General features: G+C 37.9%; 1 protein-coding gene and 1 non-coding gene across 3 annotated transcripts in view; both read left to right on the top strand.

The window, feature by feature from the left end:
* Positions 1 to 21,093, top strand: part of LOC119817743 (phosphatidylinositol 3-kinase regulatory subunit gamma) — a 75,061-nt gene that overhangs the window by 2,539 nt on the left and 51,429 nt on the right. The gene's annotated exons all lie outside the window — the stretch shown is intronic.
* LOC119818199 lies at positions 5,618 to 5,724 on the top strand. The gene has a single exon (XR_005286085.1). It is a non-coding gene; the product is annotated as a U6 spliceosomal RNA (small nuclear RNA).

Here is a 21,093-nt window from a genome sequence, read left to right as displayed (position 1 = left end):
TGTCATTCATGTGTTCAGAAATCCAGCATACCACTGGGATCTATCCTGTAGAGAGTAAATAATGGCATATATCTGTGTTTATAAGGATTATATATGCACATTGCCTTAGGATCATGCTGGATCATATAGTATCTTGTCTTCCATACATACAAAGGGAATTTGTTGGGTGGGGGAGTTGGGCAGGGAGGAGGGTAGAAAATGAAGAAGGCACTAATGATTGAAAACTTTTAATCTTATTAAAAATATTGGCCAAGTTGAGCTGAATATATATTTTATTTATTTTTGAGATTGACTCTCACAGTATAGCTCAGGCTAGCCTGTAACTCTGTGTGGTTGAGGCTATTCTCTTAAACTTTCATGCCTTCTATCTGATCCCCTGAAGTGCCGAGATTACAGGCATGTGCCACTGTGTTTGGCCCAGAAATTATTTTTCAAAAAGCTGACTATTAAAATTATGCAGAGATGTGGGTTTTAATATGGTGTATAAAAATCCTGACCCAAACTTTATTTTTCAATGTAGTACACTTTTGAATTTTAAGATGTCTATCCTTGAATGAAATCTGTATACTAAATATTGAGAACATTGAAAATATGTTTATATTGTTACCTTTTGTTTTGCATCTTTACTAAAGAATATGGTTGTTCCTAATAATATTTTAAAAGAAACTACTTTTAAATATGTTGAAACATTGATTATAAAGTGAATTTTTGTTCTTTTTTTTTTTTTTTGAGATGACTGGCATGGAACTAATAGAAATCCAATCTGCCTCTGCCTCCCTAGTACTGGATTAAAGGGGTGAGCCATCACATCTGGCCTAAAGTGGGAAAAAATATATATGTATTTGTGTGTGTGTATATATGAATAAAACTTTTTTTGCATGTGCATTCCATTTTCTCTTTAATTTTTTTTGTGTGTGCCAGATCATATTTTATTTAAATTATTTGAAAAAAACCTGGCAGTGCTATCACACACCTTTCATCCCAGCATTTGTGAGGCAGAGGCTGTCAGGTCTCTGAGTTCAAGGCCAGTCTGGTCTACAGAGTGAGTTCCAAAACTTCCAGGAGGCTACACAAAGAAACCCTATCTTGAAAAACAAAAACAACACAGACAAACAAACACCAGCTAAATAAGACATCTTCTTTTTTCAAAACTGAGATACAATGATAGTTACTTTTTTCTTTTAGAATTTATGCATGTTTTGACTGTATTCAATCTCCCACCAGCTCCTCCCAGTTCCAACCCCCCTTTCTTACCCATATAACTTCATATCCTTTTTTGAATATTTCTTAATGGAATTAATGTGAATGCCAACTCTGTTTTGTGTGATGGGTTAGGCTTTCGAATATGTGTTAAACTATGAGTAAATTTTCGATGAAATGATTGTCAGAATGTATCTTTTTCCTAGCCTGCCACAGTAAAGAAAGTCCTTCCTCCCTCCCTACCTCCTCTTTCCTGGACTGGGTGAAAGCTTACTGGTTTCCGATTTCTGTTCTGTCTAGTCTATAGTGTTTTTTGTGTGTGTTCTGCCTGGGTGTATATCTGTGTACCACATGCATGCCTGGTACCCTCCGAGGCCAGAAGAGGACATTGGATTCCCTGGAACTGGAGATACAGTTATAAGATACAGATACAGATATAAGTTATAAGATGTGGGTGCTAGGAATTGAACCCTGGTCCTCTGGATGAGCAAAAAGGTTCTCAACTGATGAGCTGTCTGTCTACTCCCCAGTCTACAGTTTTATTCTTAAAATATTATGCGATGATTTGCCTACAATGATACAATGATAAATTTTCTAATTTACTTAAAAATCTTATGTTGGCACTGGGTGGCAGCGGTGCAGGCCTTTAATTCCAGTGCTCAGGAGGCAGAGGCAGGTGGATCTCTGAGTTCCAAGCAAAGCCTGGTCTACAGAGGGAGTTCTAAGACAGTCTGGGCTACATAGAGAAAGCTAATCTAGAAAAAACAAACAAAACCTTCCCATTGCTTCTTTCGCCTATATAAAAACAAAAGCACAAGATTGCTTACCCTTGTATATAAATCCTACTATTTTTGCTTCCTAATTTTCTAGTCCATTTTTCTTCTGGAGACCATCATAGCTTCTATAGATATTTTTTTGCTGTTGCTTTAATGTATGATTTTTGTCTTCCAGTCACTTAATGGTCATTTGTCAAAAGCTTATATATGTTTCAGACTCACATCAGATGCTCTTTTTTTTAATCTCCATAACGTATATTCCCTATTGCCCTTTGCTGGAAGATATCCTTCCTTTGTCATTTCTTTTAGAGTACTTCTTACATGGAATTTCTTTATCATGCTTTATGATAATCTTTCTTTATCATGCTTTATGATATCACTGCATTAACCTATGTATACTTTGATCTATGGAATTATCTTCCTACTTGGTTGGAAGTTTTGGATCTTGGGAGTAGAAGACAATTAATGTATGTTGAGCTAATAAGATAACTAAGGAGCACTGTTTCTTCCTAGATTTATGTGTTTTTGCTTCAGGTCCTTGGTCACTTCATTCTTTGCCTATTGCAACATCCTAACTTTTGAGTTAGTATATTTATTAGGGCCCTTAATTGGAATATTATCAATATTTTTGTGTATTTTAGGTTGATTTTAGTCTGAACTATAAATGTAGAAGTTTTTTTTTCTTTTTTTTTCTTTTTTTTACCTGTTACTGCATTAAAAACTCTTCCATCTGGGTGGTGGTGGCATACCCCTTCAATCCCAACACTCAGGAAGCAGAGGCAGTTGGAGCTCTATGAGTTTGAGGCCAGCCTGGTCTACACAGAGAGATATCTAGGACAGCCAGATCTACACTGAGAAACCCTATAAAAAAAGAATTTAATCTAAATAGGAGCTTAATATCTTTTTGAAAACTTAATTATATTGTTTGATTGATTGATGGATGTGTATATGTGTATGTGTGGGAGCAGAAGTGCCATGTTGCACCTGTAGCAAAGAGGACAATTTACAAAAGTTGGTATTCCTAGAACCGTGAGTATACAACAAGCTCAGGTTGGCAAGCTTGGCAGCTTGACTTTACTCACTGAGCCATCTTTGTGGCCCGGGTTTGATATTTTAATGTTCCTGTATTTTCTGGCAGCTCTGTAGAGATAATGTTTACATAAAATGTAAGACTACCTTCAAAATGGTAAGCTTAGGGTTAGAAATATAGTTCGGTTGTTAGAGTTCTTATCTGGTTTATAGGAGACCCTGGGTTTGATCCCCAACATAAGGTAAACTGGATATGGTGATGTAGGTCTGTAATTCCAGGTAGAGGCAGGATGAGGTTGTCAGGAAGATCATAGCTACACAGAGAGCTGAGACTAGTGTGTGATATGACATTTATCTCCAAAAAAGAGAAAAAATAGTATCAAGAGTTAGGGTTGTGGGCTGGGCTGGCAAGATGGCTCAGCAGGTAGAAGTTTTTGCTGACAGTGTCCAGCCTGATAGCCTGGGTTTGATCCTCAGGATCCACATAGTAGGAACAGAAAAGTTCCATAAGTTGTCTCTGACTTCTGCTTGTACACTGTAGCAAATGTGTCCACATATACATGTGGGGACACATAAACTAAATAAGTAAATAAATGTAAAAACAGAAAAGAATTAAGCTCGTTGTGGTGGTGCATACTATTATTCCCAGCATTTGGGAGGTAGAAAGAGGAGGACCTTTGTGTTCAAGGCTAGTATAAGCTATATAGGGAGTTCCAGGACAGACAGGGGTACATAGAAATGTTGTAGAAGGTCGCTTGTTTGTTCCTGGCAGCTCAGCCCTGAAATAATCACTCAGAAACCATATTATTTGCAATACTGTTTGGTCAATAGCTTAAGTGTATTTCTGGCTAACTCTTATATCTTAATTTAACCCATCTCCATTAATCTACATAATTGTCACGTGGCTGTGGCTTACCAGATAAGTTTCGTCTTGTGTCTGTCTCAGGCGGGAGCTACATGGTGTCTCTAAACTCTTCCTTCCTTCTCCCAGCATTCAGTTTAGTTTTCCCTGCCTAGTTCAACTCTGTCCTGTCAACAGGCCAAGGCAGTTTCTTTATTAACAAATGGTATTCATAGCATACAGAGGGGAATCCCATATCATAGTAAGACCCTTTCTCAAAGAAAAAACAAATAAAATTGTGACACACACAGAATAAGCAAACAAAATTTGACCAATAAGTATCTTGCTTATTCCTGAGGTACATACGTGAATTGGGGGTTACTACCAAGCACTTGCATGACTAGGCTCTCAGAGACCCTCATCTTTGATATAAGAGCTATCGTAGGATTGAACTATACATGCTTAATCTAGAATCATTAACAACATTTGTAGATAGAGCTCATATAAAGCCTGAGATTGGTGGCACACACCTTTGTAATCTAGGCAGGAAGATCCAGAGTTCAAGACCATCTTGGGTTTCTTATCTAGACCTTCTTAGGAAGAAAAAAAATAAAAGGCTAAGGATAATGGTCCATTAACTCAATACTTGAATTTTGACATTAATTTTTAAAAAGTTTATGTTTTATGTGTATGATTTCGGCCAGCATGTATATCTATACCATGTACATGCCCTATACTCAAGAGGCCAGCAAAGTGCATTAAATCTTCTGGAACCCAGGAATTAGAGAGATTTGAGCCATTATGTGGGTGCTAGGAATTGATCTCAGGTCTTCTGCAAGAGTAGTCATTGCCGAGGCGTCTTTCCAGCCCATTTTGTTTTGACTGTTGAAAAATGTAATGAATGATTCCTTTTCTAAATTGACAGAACTCTTAAGATTCTGGATCTTTTTGTTGTCACCAAGATAAATTTTTGAAAATTATATCTAGAGTAGCAACATTTCTTCAATAGATAATGGTTTTTTTACACTTATATGTTTGTGTTGTGTGTGTGTATGAACATGTAGGCATCTGTGGTGCTCATGTTGTAGGCAGAGTACTCAATCCTAGGAGTTGGTTCTCTCCTTTAACCCAGGTTGTCAGCCTCAGTGGACAGTGCCTTGCCCACTGAGTCAGCTTGCTGACCTGATAGTTAATATTGCTTGGAAAAATACAAATATAGTAATGTCTAGAAAAGTAGTTCATGCTGGAGATATGACTCAGGCAGTACACTTGCTGAGCATGTGCGAATTTCCTCATTTGTTTTCCCAATCTTTTCCTCTCAAAGTTCTCAGTTTCTTATGTCTCAGTATTCTGATTCTTAAAAAATTATTGAGGGCACCAAAGAATGTCTGTTTAAATATATTATGCTTTTGCTGTTTAAGAGTCTGTATAGCATAGGCTAGACTTAACTCACAGACTGTCTTTAAACTCATGGTAATCTTACTGCCTTAACTTCCTTAGTACTGGGATTAGAGACATATGCCACTGTTTTTAAATTAGCTGTTCTCAACCTGTGGGTTGCAAAAAAGATAATCTGCATATCAGATACATACATTTTGATTTATAACGGTAGCAAAATTACAGTTATAGGGTAGCAATGAAGTAGTTTTATGGTTGGGGGTGAAACTATATTAGGGTTGCAGCATGAGGAAGGTTGAGAATCAACCACTGCTTTAATGAATTATATTTACTGTTGTGGAATAAAACTAAATGTAAGAAATACTTAATTCAAGTGCTCGCTTCGGCAGCACATATACTAAAATTGGAACGATACAGAGAAGATTAGCATGGCCCCTGCGCAAGGATGACACGCAAATTTGTGAAGCGTTCCATATTTTTGACAATGACACTGGATTTGGATCCTACTACGCATACTGGCTTTGGTGGGGCCTAGCCTGTTTGGATGCTCACCTTCCTAGACCTGGATGGAGAGGGGAGGAACTTGGACTTCCCACAGGGCAGGGAACCCTTATTGCTCTCTGGACAGGAGAGGGAGGGGGAGTGGAGGGGGGAGGGGGGTAAATGGGAGGCGGGGAGGAGGCGGAAATTTTTAATAAAAAAATAAATGTTTATTATCTGAAAAAAAAAAGAAATACTTAATTCAAGCCAGATGTGGTGGCATGCACCTAGAATCTGAATGGTGGTGGAGGCAGAAAGATCAGGAATTTGAGAGTATACTCAGCTACAAAAGAGTTTGAGAGAAGCCTGGGCTACATGAGACCCCATTTCTAAAAACAGGAAAAGAAAAATATTAATTCAAATAATAATATGATATACTCTTTGGACTCCTTTGAGGGGAGTCCACCATCCAGCTCCCAAATGGATCACTTTTTTTTTTTTTGAGACTGGTTTTTCAGTAGCTAAAGAGCCAATCCTGGAACTACCTCTGTAGACCAGGCTGGCCTCAAACTCACAGAGATCTACCTGCCTCTGCCTCCTGAGTGCTGGGATTAAAGACGTATGCCACCACCACCCAGCCAGAGTTTTATTCTTATTTATAAAACATCTAGCCTTAGCTTGGTTTGTTTCTTGCCCTTTTTTCTTAACTTATATTATCCTGCCTACTCTTTGTGTTTTACCCATTCTCTTCTTTAAATCTTACTCTTTATTCTGTGGATTGATGGGTGGCTGGATGGCCCCTGATGTCCTTCTCCTCTTCAGGCTACCCCAGAACCCCTTCTCTCAATTTTCTCCTTCCATTTATTCTCTCTGCCTACAAGCCCCACCCTATCCTTTCTCCTGCCTCACTATTGGCCATTTAGATCTTTATTATACCATCAGGTGGTCAAGATAGACAAAGTATCACAGCTTCACGGAATTAAAAAATGCAACATAAACTTTAAAAGTAATATACCTTAAAATAATATTCTCAAGAAATTCATTTAAAAATAAAAACATAACATATTAATAATTTAAAATAAAAAAAACTCTTCTAAAAAACAAAACAAAAAGGAAATTGAGTTCGAGACCAGCCTGGTCTACAAGAGCTAGTTCCAGGACAGGCTCCAAAGCCACAGAGAAACCCTGTCTCAAAAAATTAAAAAAAAAAAAATTAGTGAGAAAAATGATGCTATTTTGTATTTTTGCATGCTTTTAACATGTAGCTTTATAGCCAGATAGCTGCATGATTGCTCTTGCTGTTGGTTCATTGAGGTACCATTTATCATAGCCTATGGAAAATTTTACAGATAATGAGAATGGGAATGAAGAAGATAGTCCTGCAGAGGAGGCTTATGCTTTCAGGAGGCAGAAGCAAGCAGATCTCTGATTTCAAGGCCAGTCTGATCTACAGAGTGAGTTTCAGGTTAGCCAGGGCTACGCCAAGAAACCCTGTCCCCAAAAAACAAATCAAAAGTTGTATTTATTTGTTTGGGGTGTGTATGTGTCAGAGCACAGTTTATGGGAGAGTGTTTGAGCCTACCTACCATTTGGGTCCTAGGAATTGATCTCAGGTCTTCACGCTTACTTTAAGGACCTTTAATCTGCTGAGCCACCACACTGACCTCCTTTTGTTTATTTGCTTTTTTGAGAGGTTTTCTTGATGTAGACAGAGCTGGCTTTGAATTTACAGCCAGCTTTTTGCCTGATCCTGAATGCTGAGATTGTAAGCATGAGCCCCAATGCCTGGCTTCTTCTTCCTTTTTAATTTGTTTGAGACAAAGTCTCATGTATGCCATGATGGTTTTAAATTTGACACATACCTGAGGATGACCCTGATCTTCTTTGTTTCACTTGTCTTTTGAGAGGAGGATTTTGTAAATTCTTTTAATTGAACTATATATTTTTCTCTGCTCCCCTCCTTCCTCCCCTTCCATTTTACCCTCTTCAGTGATCTACGCTCCCAATTTACTCAAAAGATCTTGTCTTTTTCTACTTCCCATGTAGATTAGATCCATGTATGTCTCTCTTAGGGTCCTCTTTATTGTCTAGGTTTCTGGGATTGTGAATTGTAGGCTGGTTTGCTTTATGTCTTTGCTTCACTTCTTAAGTGCTAGGATTATATAGGTGAGCCCAGGTTATGTGGTATTTGGGATTAAATTTAAGATTTGTTATGCAATACTAGGATTCTGCTAAAGGAGCTACATACACCTCAAGGACAACTCCTTCCCATACTTTACGGCTTGTTGCTTTTTGAAAGATTTATTGTTTTTTTTTTACTAATATATTTGTGTGTGCACATGCCTACATGCCTCCATAGTTTGTATGTAACACATGTTTACAGGAAGTCAGAGAGCAACTGCTCCCTTGGAACTGGAGTCAGGAGATGCTGGGAACCAAATGGCAAGAGCTGTAAGTGCCCTTAACTTCCTAGCCATCTTTACAGCTCTGGTTTGTTAGTTTTTAAGACAAGGTCTCATTGCAGCTCACCTGGCTTTATTTCATTTTGGTTTTCTGTGATATGGTTTCACTATGTAGCCTTGGCTAGCCTTGAACTCCCTGTCTACAGAGTGAGTTCCAGGACAGGCTCTAAAGCTACACAAAGAAATCCTGTCTTGAAAAACAAACAAACAAAAAAGATATTGTAGTGTGTAATAAATGGTATAAAAGGTATACCAATTTTTAATATTTTATTGAAAATGTTTGGCCATTGTTTTCATTTACTATATTACAGTTCTCCAACTGTTTTAGGAGAATTGTGGTAGCTCCCATCTGACGGTGCCGTTTAAACTTCTCATTGCTGTTTTCATACTAAATAGTTTTACATTTCTTCTTAGAATGTAAAAATGCTGGGCTATCTTTATAGTTTCTGTATTTAACAAACAGGTAGAAAAAGAATTACAGGGCTGGGGATATGACAGTTATCAGGAGTGCTTGACTACCATTCAAGTCCTAGATTCTATGTCTAGCACTGCATAAATTGGGAATACCTCCGCAATTGGAGGTAGAGTCTGGAGGACTGATCAGAAATTTAAGGGCAACCTCAGCTACATATTGAATTGGAGACCAATCTGGGATATATGTGACTCTGTTACAGAAATTTAATAAATTAATAAAAAAGAAATTACAGATATGTTTGTGATATAATTGTTTTAAAAGATGCAGTCTTTAATCCCAGCACTCGGGAGGCAGAGGCAGGTGGATCTGTGTGAGTTCGAGGCCATCCTGGTCTACAAGAGCTAGTTCTAGGACAGGCTCCAAAGTCACAGAGAAACTCTGTCTCGAAAAAAAAAAAAAAGGATAGTCTTCAAAGAAAGAACACAAGCACGAGAAATAGATGATATGAACTCTAAAACTAGCTTTACTTCTTTTGTGTGTAGTTATAAGAGGAAGTACTGCACATAGTTCTAAGAGAAAGTACTACATGTAGTTATAAGAGAAATTACTACATCTTGTTATAAGAGGAAATACTATATATAGTTATAAAGGAAGTACTACATGTAGTTATAAGAGGAAGTACTGCGTGTAGTTATAAGAGGAAGTACTACATGTAGTTAAAAGAGGAAGTACTACATGTAGTTAGAAGAGGAAATACTACATGTAGTTAAAGAGGAAGTACTACATGTAGTTAGAAGAGGAAGTACTACATGTAGTTAGAAGAGGAAGTACTACATATAGTTGTTAATGTGTAGGTCTCCTTAACTGGAGACTGAGTTCCCTGAAGACAAGGCTTCTGTCCTTTTCAGATCATTAATGAGGACAGGAAATAGAATTTCATTGATTATACTACAAAATCACTGCCTTATTCCCTGGTAGGCTAATCACCCAGCAACTGCTCTTATTGATCAGGAGTGGATCATAAGCCAGCTTTAGACCATAGATTAGGTCATCCCCACCTATTTCATACTGATTGAAAAAGGTATGGGGGAATTACTTTTAAAAATCAAGAAGCTAATAAAAGGGAAGGAAAGTAGATATTCAAAAAATAGAAGTCTTCTTTTTTCTTTTTACTGGACATAGTTATTTTCTCTCCAGAATGCCTTGTTCCTTCCCGACATTGGTAAGGAATTTAGGTGGGACAAAGCTGTTCCTCGGTTCCAGGAACAGGCTTGATATATAACAGTGATTCTAACAGTGTAGTTTGTGACTAGCAAAGTCAGTTTCACCTAAGCACTTGTTACAAATTCCTATAACTCAACCCCAGACCTCCTCAAACAGAAACTTTGAAGGTAAATCCAAGCAATAATGTGTTTTAACAAACCCTTGAAGTAGTTCTAATAGCCATTGTGTTGACAAGAAAGCTACCCAGATTGTAAAAGTAATCTTTAAAACACAAAGATGGTCTAATTACTGTCAAGATCATGCTTTTTGTGGTATGTTATGTAATATAATCTTTACCTCCTGTGAATGAGGATAATTGTAATCCCAGGAGCCAACGGCAGCTACCTTTTGAATTTTCTATTCAGTATCTACTGCATTAAGTCACACATCACTGTATAGAAAACACAGTCTTGTCAGCAGCCTCTCCCTAAATTAGGACTTTCAGATTTAACAAATACACAATGCCCATCTAAACTTGAATTTCAAATAAACAGTGATTTTTAGTATAGTATGTCCCAAATATTTATTGTATGAGACACATAACATGCATTTTATCTGACAACTCTAAATTTCCATTGCTGAACCAAAGAACAGCTCAGAGCAATCCCAGTAAGACATATAATAGATGTTCTTACAGTTTGTCATTATTTGGAGAAAGACTAACCCCAAGTTCTGAATTAATGCCCCACAAGTCTAAATTATCCAGTGGCACTTTTAAAATTAAGCAGATAGCTTCTAAAAGCCAAAACATGCGGCCACATGGAAGAGAAACAAAAGTGCTGCTGTGTGATGTGTTCACAGGTGTGTGATGTGTTCACAGGTGTGTGATGTGTTCACAGGTGTGTGATGTGTTCACAGGTGTGTGATGTGTTCACAGGTGTGTGATGTGTTCACAGGTGTGTACGTGTGGTCTCTGGGATTGAGCTCAGGTTGTTATGCTGTACCTTTACCTATCTTTCTTATCCACCTATTTAAATTATTTGTATTTATTAGTAGTAGTTTAGCTTCTTTATCCATTATTAGGCTATAAATTCCATTAGGATATGGACTGATTCAATAATTGCTGAATCTCCAATACTATTAGTAAATAGTAATAGATCAAATGTTTTGAATCATAGTAAAATTATATAAGCAGGAGGAGGAATGTATGTGTTACTGTCAAGATAATGGAGAATTAACAGCCTCAGTGCATCATGGGTTAATGTACTCTTAGCTTTTGTTAAAAGATACATGAGGTGGAAAGTGTGGTAAATGTGTCAGATAGGCAGATGAGGTTCAAATCCTGAAAGGCCCTAAATAGATTTAGGGTTAGACTGCTGGTCTCATCAGCAGATGCTTAGCACTGTTTAACTGGTTGCAAAATGATAAATACATGGATTAAAGAGAAATAGGACCTGGCATAAAAGTGTACACTTATAACCCTAGCACTTGAGAGGCAGATGTAGATGGATCTTTGAGGGCAGCTTGTTCTATATAGCAAGTTTCAAGGTAGCCAAGGCTACACAAAGAAACCCTGTCTCAAAAAAACCAATAATAATTTAAAAAGATTTTTGTGTATATTAATGTTTTTCCTCTATGTATGCCTATGTAGCATGTGCATGGCTAGTGCTCTTGGAGGTCAAAAGAATGTGTCAGATCCCCTGGAACTGGAGTTACCAATAGTTGTGAGCTACCATGTAGATGCTGAGAATCAAACCTTGGTCCTCCGGGAAAGCTGCCAATCTGAGCCATCTCTCCAGCCCCTTAAAGTTACCTTTTAAAGTAAATTAGAGTACAAATTAGATTTATATTGAATTGTTTATAATCATATCTTACGGTAGTCTTTTTAAAATAACTAAGGCCAAATATACCTCTACTAAGCAACTAAATTTCAGAGGTCAGAATCATAACACTTTAAGAGAGAAAAATATTAAAAATATATTGTTTTTGTTTAATCTTTAATTAATTCATATAAAGCTAAGAAACTAGAAAAAAACAAGTCAGTTTTAAAGTGATGTGGTGATATTTTGTTTGTGATCTAACAAACAGAGCTTGCCTGAAGATCAGAGTGTAGAGCTAAGCCACTAGTTAGTCATAAAGACCAGGAAGTGGTGGCACACACCTTTAATACCAGCTGGCCAGTGAGCTCTCCCTCCAGGTAGTGGGAGTACAGGCATGCATCGACATGCCAGGTTTTCACGTGCGTTGTTGGTGACCCACAGTCAAGGTCCTCATGCTTGTGCAGCTAACATGTTACCCCGAGCCATCTCTCCCTAGCTCCTACTTTGTGTATTAATTCACTGGTATTTTTAACAAATGTTTGCCTGCCAGACACCGTTGTAAGTGCAGCAGGGAAAAAATCTTTAGTCTTCACATTGACACATTGTGTTCTTTAATTCATTCATTTATTTGTGTGTTCAAAGGCCACAGCACAAATGTGGAAGCTGGAGAGTAACTCTACTATGTGAATTCCAGAGACCAAACTCAGACCAAGTTTGGTAGCAAATGCCCTTCTTTACTGATCCACTTTGCTGTCCTTTTATTTACCTCTTAATATGTGCTATCTGGCCTTGTGAACTCTTAGAAAGTAAAAATGGGTTTCCCATCACCAAATTTTAGTTCTAAAAAAGGGGAACAAATAACTTTCTAATACTTTTTATGTGCAAAGACAAATAATCTTAAAGAAAGCTATGGTTTTCAAAATCATAGCCACTGATAGCCTACCAAGACCCATTTCCTCCTTCTCTTCCTAATAGAATCCCTCCAGGTTACAACAGTATGCCTTAGGGGAAACCAACACCATTCCACTTTCAGGGACACAATTAGTGTAAGGGTAATCTACAGTGATTGCCTCAGGAACTAGCATATGACCTGACTGTGGGCAAAAGGACAAGAGAGAAGTCTGGGAAAGGTTTCTGGAGTCTCCTCTCTGGAAACTGAGCCACAGGAGCAGATGTCTGTCTTCTTATAGAAACTGTGTATGAGTTTTTTAGAATCACTGAAACCATTTTACTAAACTTGATTGGTTTAAACTTGGTTAAGCCAGTCTCAAACATGGAAGATTTGAGCAGTATATGAACTGAACAAAATACGTGGGTTTTTTGATACTGAAACTGTTAAGCTGCTAAAATAAACAAACCGTGAAGCATGGAAAGATAGATTTTTGATTCTTACGCCATTTTGAATCAGCTGTGCAACCTGCCCCTGAAAAACAGTTACTATTTTTAAGAAACATAACCTAATAGCAGAAAAAGTACTTATTAGTAAATTATACCCACTACAAAACTGAAATTCAAAAAAATCTAATACAGACTGTCATTGTGGTACAAGCCTCTAAGCTATCATTCAGGAGGCGAGGATAAGCAAATCTCAGTGAGTTTAGGACAGCCTAGGCTTTGTAGCAAGCTCTAGTCCAACTAGGACTATTAGCAAAACCCTCTCTGAAAAAAAAAAAAAGTCAAATACAGTAACAAACTCTAGGGACAGAGAAATGGCTCAGTGGTCAAGTTGCCCGCCACCAGGCCTGAGGACTTGAATCTTATTCCCAGAACCCACATGGCAGAAGAGAACCAACTCCTGAAAGCTGTCCTTTGGTCTCTACATGTATGAGACACACACACAAAATAAAACAAATATAAGACAAAAAAGAACAGACTCGAAAGCAATTTGTTTCAATAAAAACAATATAAATTTTGAGTCATGACAGATTTATCATAAGTTTAAAAATAAAATTTTTATCTGGGAGTGGTGAACACATGCCTTTAATTCCAACACTTGGGAAGCAGAAGCAAGCAGATTACAATGAATTTGAGGCCAGCCTGGTCTACACAGTCAGTGTTCCAAGACAGCCAGGACTATGTACAGTCAATGGGTCAAGGTGCCTGTCATCAAGCCTGTCTCAACAACAAACAACAACAATAATAATAATTTTAATAAATTTTAGAAATTAATATAATTCAAGATTACATGGCTATGTGCTCTGGTCACCCAAGGCTAGATAACAGTAGATGGTACTTGACTTTGGCTGTACTGTTTCTCTTCAACACCAGATCACAGGGTAGATTACACGCTGGTATGGTCCATGCACAATGCCATGACTTGGGTTGAACTTCACTACTGCTGCCTCTTTTATGAGAAGAGATGACCTTCTTTCTTTACATAAACTTACAAATGTGCATAAGCAGGGGCTGGAGAGATGGCTCAATTGTTAAAGCAGTGCTGCTCTTCCAGAGGACCTGGATCAAATTCCCAGCACCCACACGGCAGTTCTGTAACTCCGGCTCCAAGTGCTCTGCCTCTGGGCTCTGAGACCACTGCACCCATGTGTGCACAGACACATGCAGGCAAAGCATCCATACAGATGAAATAAAAATAAATATTTAAATATATATAACAACAAATATCAAAAGCAAGAAAATTAGAAAGTCATCTTTAATAGGGCTGATAGTTGATCTTACCATGTCAAGTTCTACATATTCTGAAGTTAATTGGCATAACACATTGGGTAACATAAGCCTCCATTTGGCCTTATGCATTATAAAACTAACTTAGCTCTGAAAAATATACGTACTCATTTCTAATTTCTCAATTCCAAAAATAAGCTTTAATCCAAACTATAAAAACTTGCTAAAAGTAATGTACTTTTTATTATTTCTTTTATTAAAATAAATCTTCATTATAATATAAACATTTTAAAGCGTAATGAAACTGGTTGAGTTTAAAAGATTAGCAAAATAGGGCTGGAGAGATGGCTTAGTGGTTAAGAGCATTGCCTGATCTTCCAAAGGTTCTGAGTTCAATTCCCACATGGTGGCTCAAAACCATCTGTAATGAGGTCTGGTGCCCTCTTCTGGCCTGCAGGCATACCTGTAGACAGGATATTGTATATATAATAAACAAACAAACAAACAAACAAATATTTTTTTTAAAAAAAGATTAGCAAAATACATGAGCACCAGATATTGAGACAAGAAGACACAAAATAAGAACCAAGTGTTAGAGAGACGGCTCAGCCACTCTCAAGACCTACCACTCAAGCATGAGGACCTGAGCTCAGATCCCCAGCACCCTCATAAAAGTCAGGTGCAGCAGTTTAACTCTGTAAGCCCCAGGAGCAGAGCACATATGAGCTCCAAGTTCATGAAGAGACTGCTCAAGGAAAGAAGGAACCACAATGAAGGGAAGAGGGAAGAAAGTGAACAGGAACACACCCAATGTCAGCTGCTACCTTCAAACACAGACACACAGATACATATACACATGCACGAACATGTACACATCCACAGCAAGAACACACCACAACTCACACACACAACACATACTCACACCAAAAAGAAAAGAGAAAGATGCAAGAGAGCCACATACAGAAGCTTACATTATTGATCAGGGTGTGGTTGTAGTGCACACCTTTGATTCCAGCACTCAGAAGGCAAAAGCAAGACCTCTTGTGAGTTCAAGGCCAGTATAGTCTAATTAAGGGAATTCTAGGACAGCCAGGGCTACAGTGAGACTGTCTCAAATAAATAAATATAAAGAAAAATGAGTTTTTACTTACATTATTGGAGAAATAAATGAAATTACATTCATGAGATATATTATTTCATGTAAAGATAACAAGCTACAGACATACACCAAAAACCACACAATACTAGAATCTCTAAAACTAGGTTTTAAAAAGGAAAGATGTCCAGCACAGGGTCGTGATTTGAAGATGTGGGTGTGGTGGTATACAATATGCACTACAAGAGAAGCAGTACAAGCAAAAGCTTGGGGATAGGAATAAAAAAATACAAGCAAGCTATTGGGCTAGAAGAGAGTAGACAGATTAGTGAAGTTGTAAATTGGTACTGTATTACTAAAGGTCAGTCATACCAAGTTTAAAGGGTATAAACTATCAGTGTTTGTTTGAAAAGGGATTTTTACAGAAATCTGCATCTTGGTGATGACTCTGCCACAGAAGGTGGACCGGAAAGAAAGAGTGGGGTGTAGCAAGGTAACAAACCACCTTTGTGTTGTTTATGGGAGGAGATAAAACAGGATGCAAATAAGTAGTAAATATAGTTTGACAAGTAGAGATAATATAGAAAACATAGTTACTGGCTAAGGGAGGTAGAGGGCTGAGAAGGAATTGCTGTTTTATTTTGCGTAGTCAGAGAAGGCCTCACTGATAGAGTGATTTAACCTTCTTGTAAAATATATATGGACATATCTAAAACATGAATGTGCAGTTTATTGATGTAAAGTGAACAACCATGTAACCACTACCTTCATAAAGGTGTTGAAGATAGCCAGTGTCTCAGAAGTCTCAGGCACTCCTATTTCCAATTATATCCTTCATCCTGGCAGAGGTAATTATTAACTTGGCTTTTTATAGTAATTACTCCTTGTTTTTCTTTATACTTATATCTCTAAATGATATGTATTATTTCTGTCTGCAGAATATATTTTATTCTTTCTATTCAGCATAAAAACAGTATAAATTATATTATTTTCATGTAATGTTAGTTTCATTTTGTTAGTATAAGGTATTTTGTTATATATTAGTTCCATTTTACTTTTTTTCTTGGACAGGGGCTCACTCTAGCCTTGGTTGTCCTGGAACTCCCTATGTTTATCAGGCTGGCCTCAAACTAACAGATCTACCTCCTCCTGAGTTCTGGGACTAAAGGTGTGTGCCACCAAGCCATTCTTCCTTCCGTTGTATAAAAGTTCTTGTCATTTTTTGATCCACGTGCATCTAAAATAGACTCATGTTTTAAATAATTTTACTTTATTTTTTTGAGATGGTTTCTCACTAGAAAGTCAAGACTGGTCGCAGACTTGTGGTCTTCCTTCCCAGCCTCCTGAGTATTGAAGTTATGGGCATGTGCTAATTAATGTACCTAATCTTCATTTTTTTAAAAAATATTTATTTATTTATTATGTATACAATATTCTGTCTGTGTGTATGCCTGCCTGCAGGCCAGAAGAAGGCACCAGACCCCATTACAGATGGTTGTGAGCCACCATGTGGTTGCTAGGAATTGAACTCAGGACCTTTGGAAGAGCAGACAGTGCTCTTAACCTCTGAGCCATCTCTCCAGCCCCCCCTAATCTTCATTTTAATCACCTCTGCAGAGCCCTTTTAACCAAGTGATGAAACATACTCAGAGGCTTCCGGGGATAGCATGTGGACATTTTTTGAGGATATTTTATTCTACCACTCTCAATTTAAGAATAAAATTTCATGAACCCAAGCTGGACATGGTAGCACACACCTTTAATCCCAGCACTTGGGATTAAAGTTCAGACTAAAGGCTGGCAGATCTCTGAGTTGGAGGCAAGTCTGGTCTATAGAGCAAGTGCCAGGACTACATAGAGAAGCCCTGTCTTGAAACAAAAACAAAACAAAACAAAAGTTGGAAAAGAGAGTGAGGTTGGAAAAAGAAGGGTAAGGTTGGGTGTTGTGTGAAGTGTAGGAGCCGTGAGAGAGGTGTGTGTTTGGCTGAGCTGTGGGTATTTTGGTATTTAGGGTGAAAAGTGCCTGTGGAAGAGTACTGGGAAAGGAGCCTGGAAGAGTAGTCAGGACAAGACTATGTAGGGCTGTGTATGCTGTGTTGAGATTGGACGTTATCTTGTACGTATTAGGTAACTTTTAAAATAGTCTGCTAAGCCAGGGTGGTTTGTTTTGAGACTCAGAATAAGCAGAGAAGTTAAGAAAATAACCAGGAAAACCCATGGATGCATTTTCAAACAGAAAAAGATCCTTACTAGTATAAAACCCAAGATGGTTATGTGAAAGAAAGGTAGATTCTACTGTACTTTTCTGTAAGGAGGACCTTAATAAGACATGCTTGGTGAGTGGAATAGAAGTCAGAGTAACAGACTGAGAGTAAATATGAGGTGAGCAAATGGACAGGAAATATAGATCACCTTTAGAAAACTTTTTTTTAGAAAGGGATTTCTTTTTCTTTTTAAGATTTATTTCATTTATATGAGAGCTCTATTGCATGTATGACTTTATGCAAGAAGAAGATATCAGATCCCACTATAGATGGTTGTGAGCCACCAAGTGGTTGCTAGGAATTGAACTCAGGACCTCTGGAAGAGCAGTCAGCACTCTTAACCACTGTACCATCTCTCCAGTCTAGAAAACTTTTATGATGTAAACATTAAAGATAACCAGAGAGAGAAGTGGAGCTGAAGAACGGGTTTTTTTCGTGGATTTTTTTTTTTTTATGAGCAGGGTTCATGTAGCTCAGGCTAGCCTTGAACTTGCTATGTAGCCATGATGACCTTGAATTTAGGATTCTCCAGCCTCCAATTCCTGATGTTTAGGATTACAAGCATGTACCACCATGCCTGGTTTATGTGGTGCTGGTGTGCAGTCAGGGCTTTACACATTCTAGGCAAGGACATTCCTGTCCTGAGAAACAGATTTTAAAAAAATTAAAGTTGAACTTGTTTCATATTTTGATAGGCTTTATAGAGATAAAAATGGAAAGCAATGGGACTTTGTGACTATGGACAGGAAGGTGCTGGATTTGAAGATGTGAAGGGATTATTAGCTTGGGGAAGGAAGAGAGAATCCTTTGTCTAACATTTAGAAGGCTGAGCTTGTGCTTCCAGAAGAATGCAGGGTGGATGACAAAGTGGGTGACACCAGAATTATTTCTTCTGCTAAAGGACTGTTGTGAGAGAAGAAATAGAGCATAGTTCTCACTTATCTGTGCTTTGGTTTTCGTGGTTTCAGGTGCTTGTAGTCAACTGCAGTCTGATACTAGTAAATGAAAAATTCTAGAAACAGTTAATACATTTTAATTGTGTGTTGTCCTGAGTAGTGTGATGAAAGCTCATAATGTCCCATTCTGTCATGCATGGGGCATGAATCCTCTCCTTTGTCAAGCATAGGCCTTGTTGGTCATTTAGTAACCATTTTGATTATTAGATCAACGGTTGGGATATCTTAGGACTTGTGCTCAGTTAACTTTTATATAGTAGCCTAATTGTAGTGCAATCAGTGCCTCCTCATTCAGGCCACTCTACCCATCATTTAGGCATTGTACATCATCATCTCGCAGTATACTAAGATATTTCAAGAGGGACCACATTCATAGAACCTTTATTACAGTATATTGTATTTTTTGTATTTTCTTAATCTCTTATATTTTCTGTATAAGTTAAACTTTGTCACAGGAAAAATAATGTCTATTAGAGTCAGGTATTATCTATGATTTTAGGCATCCACTTAAAATCTTGGGACATATCCCCCATGGATAAGAAGTTGGTAAGCTTTAGATTAGAATGACCCTTGATCACTCTATGGGGTGGAAAAGGTCATTGCTTAGAGGCATATGGATAAATGATTACAGAATGGTAATCTCAGTTACCATTAAAAACTGTAAATTGGCAGTGGCATGAATTTTCAATCTTATGATTTCCTTCAGCAGAATTCAGAAGTTGTGGCATAGTAATAGTAGAACAGGCTTCTGGGATTTCATGCAGGGATGTGATGAAAGAGCAAGGAGCTAGCTAGATGCTGGCAAGGCAGTGTTGAGCATTGAGGGACATTTAAGGAGGTTTTACATTCATTTTGACCATTAGCATTTTATTTGAAAGTTCATAGAAGTGTTTTTATGCAATAGGAAAGTAAAGGTATTAATTATTGTATAAAATCTTAGTAATGACCAATTGTAATATTCTAGAGATTTTGAGTATAGTCATGAAGACATTCTTCAGATCAGAGTATTGGATATACTTATTTGCATATAAGCAGTCATTTCATAGGAATTATTAGTAATACTTTATTGGTGATGAAAATGAAGTGTAAGGACCGAAGACATGGTTCAGTGGGCAAAACATTTGCATGCAACAAGAGGTTTAGGGCAGGCATCTTGTTCCACCTGTAATTCTGTAGTCCTTGGAAGATGGGATCCCTGGAACAAGGTGTCTATATCATTATCAGAGAGCTCTGGGTCCATTTGAAAGCCCCTGCCTCAATAAGTTGGAGATGCTGAAGAGATGGCTTCAGCGTTAAAAGTCCTTACTGACTGCTCTTCTAGAAGACCCTGGCTTTGGATTTCCAGCACCTGTGTGGCCACTAGCAACTGTCTGTAACTCCAGTTCCTGGAAATCTGATGCTTTCTTCTGGACTCTATAGGCACTACATGCACATACTGGAAGGACCTACATGGAGCCTAAACACCAATAAATAAGAACAAAAATCAAAAAAGGAAAAAAACAGCAGAAAAAATAAAGTAGAGCTGGGCAGTGGTGGCGCATGCCTTTAATCCTAGCACCCAGGAGGCTGACACAAGCAGATCTCTGTGAGTTCAAGGCCAGCTTGGTCTACAGAGAAAGTTCCAGGACAGACAGGGTTGCACAAAGAAACCCTGTCTCAAAAAACCCCCAAAAGAAAAGAAACTGGGAATTTTTGGAGAAAACTTTGATGTTAGTCTTCATCCACATATATGCTTGGATACTCATATATTCTTTTTTTTTTTTTTTTTTTTTTTTTTTTTTGGTTTTTCGAGACAGGGTTTCTCTGCGGCTTTGGAGCCTGTCCTGGATCTAGCTCTTGTAGACCAGGCTGGTCTCAAACTCACAGAGATCCGATACTCATATATTCTTGCACACATTTGAACACATACCACAGACAGATCTCACTGTGTACTCCTGACTGGCTAGGAACTCACTGTGTAGACCAGATTGGCCTCAAACTCAAGAAATTCATCTGCCCCAGCTTCTTGAGTGCTGGGGTTTAAGGTGTGTACCATCAAATACAACTTGTCCTTGATACTTTTATATTTGGAAGGGACATTTGAATAGAAAACATTTTACAATAACTCATAGGATTTGATAAGAATGATGTACCCTGCTAATAATTAAAGTAGGGATTGCTGTTTGTGGATTTTATGTTTGAGGTGCCTGTGATGACCATCTCAATACGTTTTTCTTTAAGAAGTAGTCACCATGGGTGGTGAGATGGTTCAGAGGGTGAAGGCGTTTGCCAACAAGCCTGATAATATAATTAGAACATGGTGGAGGGAGAGAGCCAATTCCCGTGGGCTATTCTCTGACCTTTGTGCCAGGCAAGTACACACAGATAAATAAATGGGAAAAAGAAGTCATCATTGTTAATCTGCCCAGTTTTTAAATAAGTCTCCATTGAGTGGATTATACCTTTAGTGGTTCAATGGATATTTGATACACCTTATTAGAACTTATCTGTTAAGATAAAAAGAATAGAATAGGTTAAGAAAGCTAACTTCT

This window comes from Arvicola amphibius, chromosome 6 (assembly GCF_903992535.2).
Source record: "Arvicola amphibius chromosome 6, mArvAmp1.2, whole genome shotgun sequence".
NCBI classification, from domain to species: Eukaryota; Metazoa; Chordata; class Mammalia; order Rodentia; family Cricetidae; genus Arvicola; species Arvicola amphibius.
Note: the sequence above shows the minus strand (reverse complement) of the source record. Positions and strands in the feature narration are given on the sequence as shown.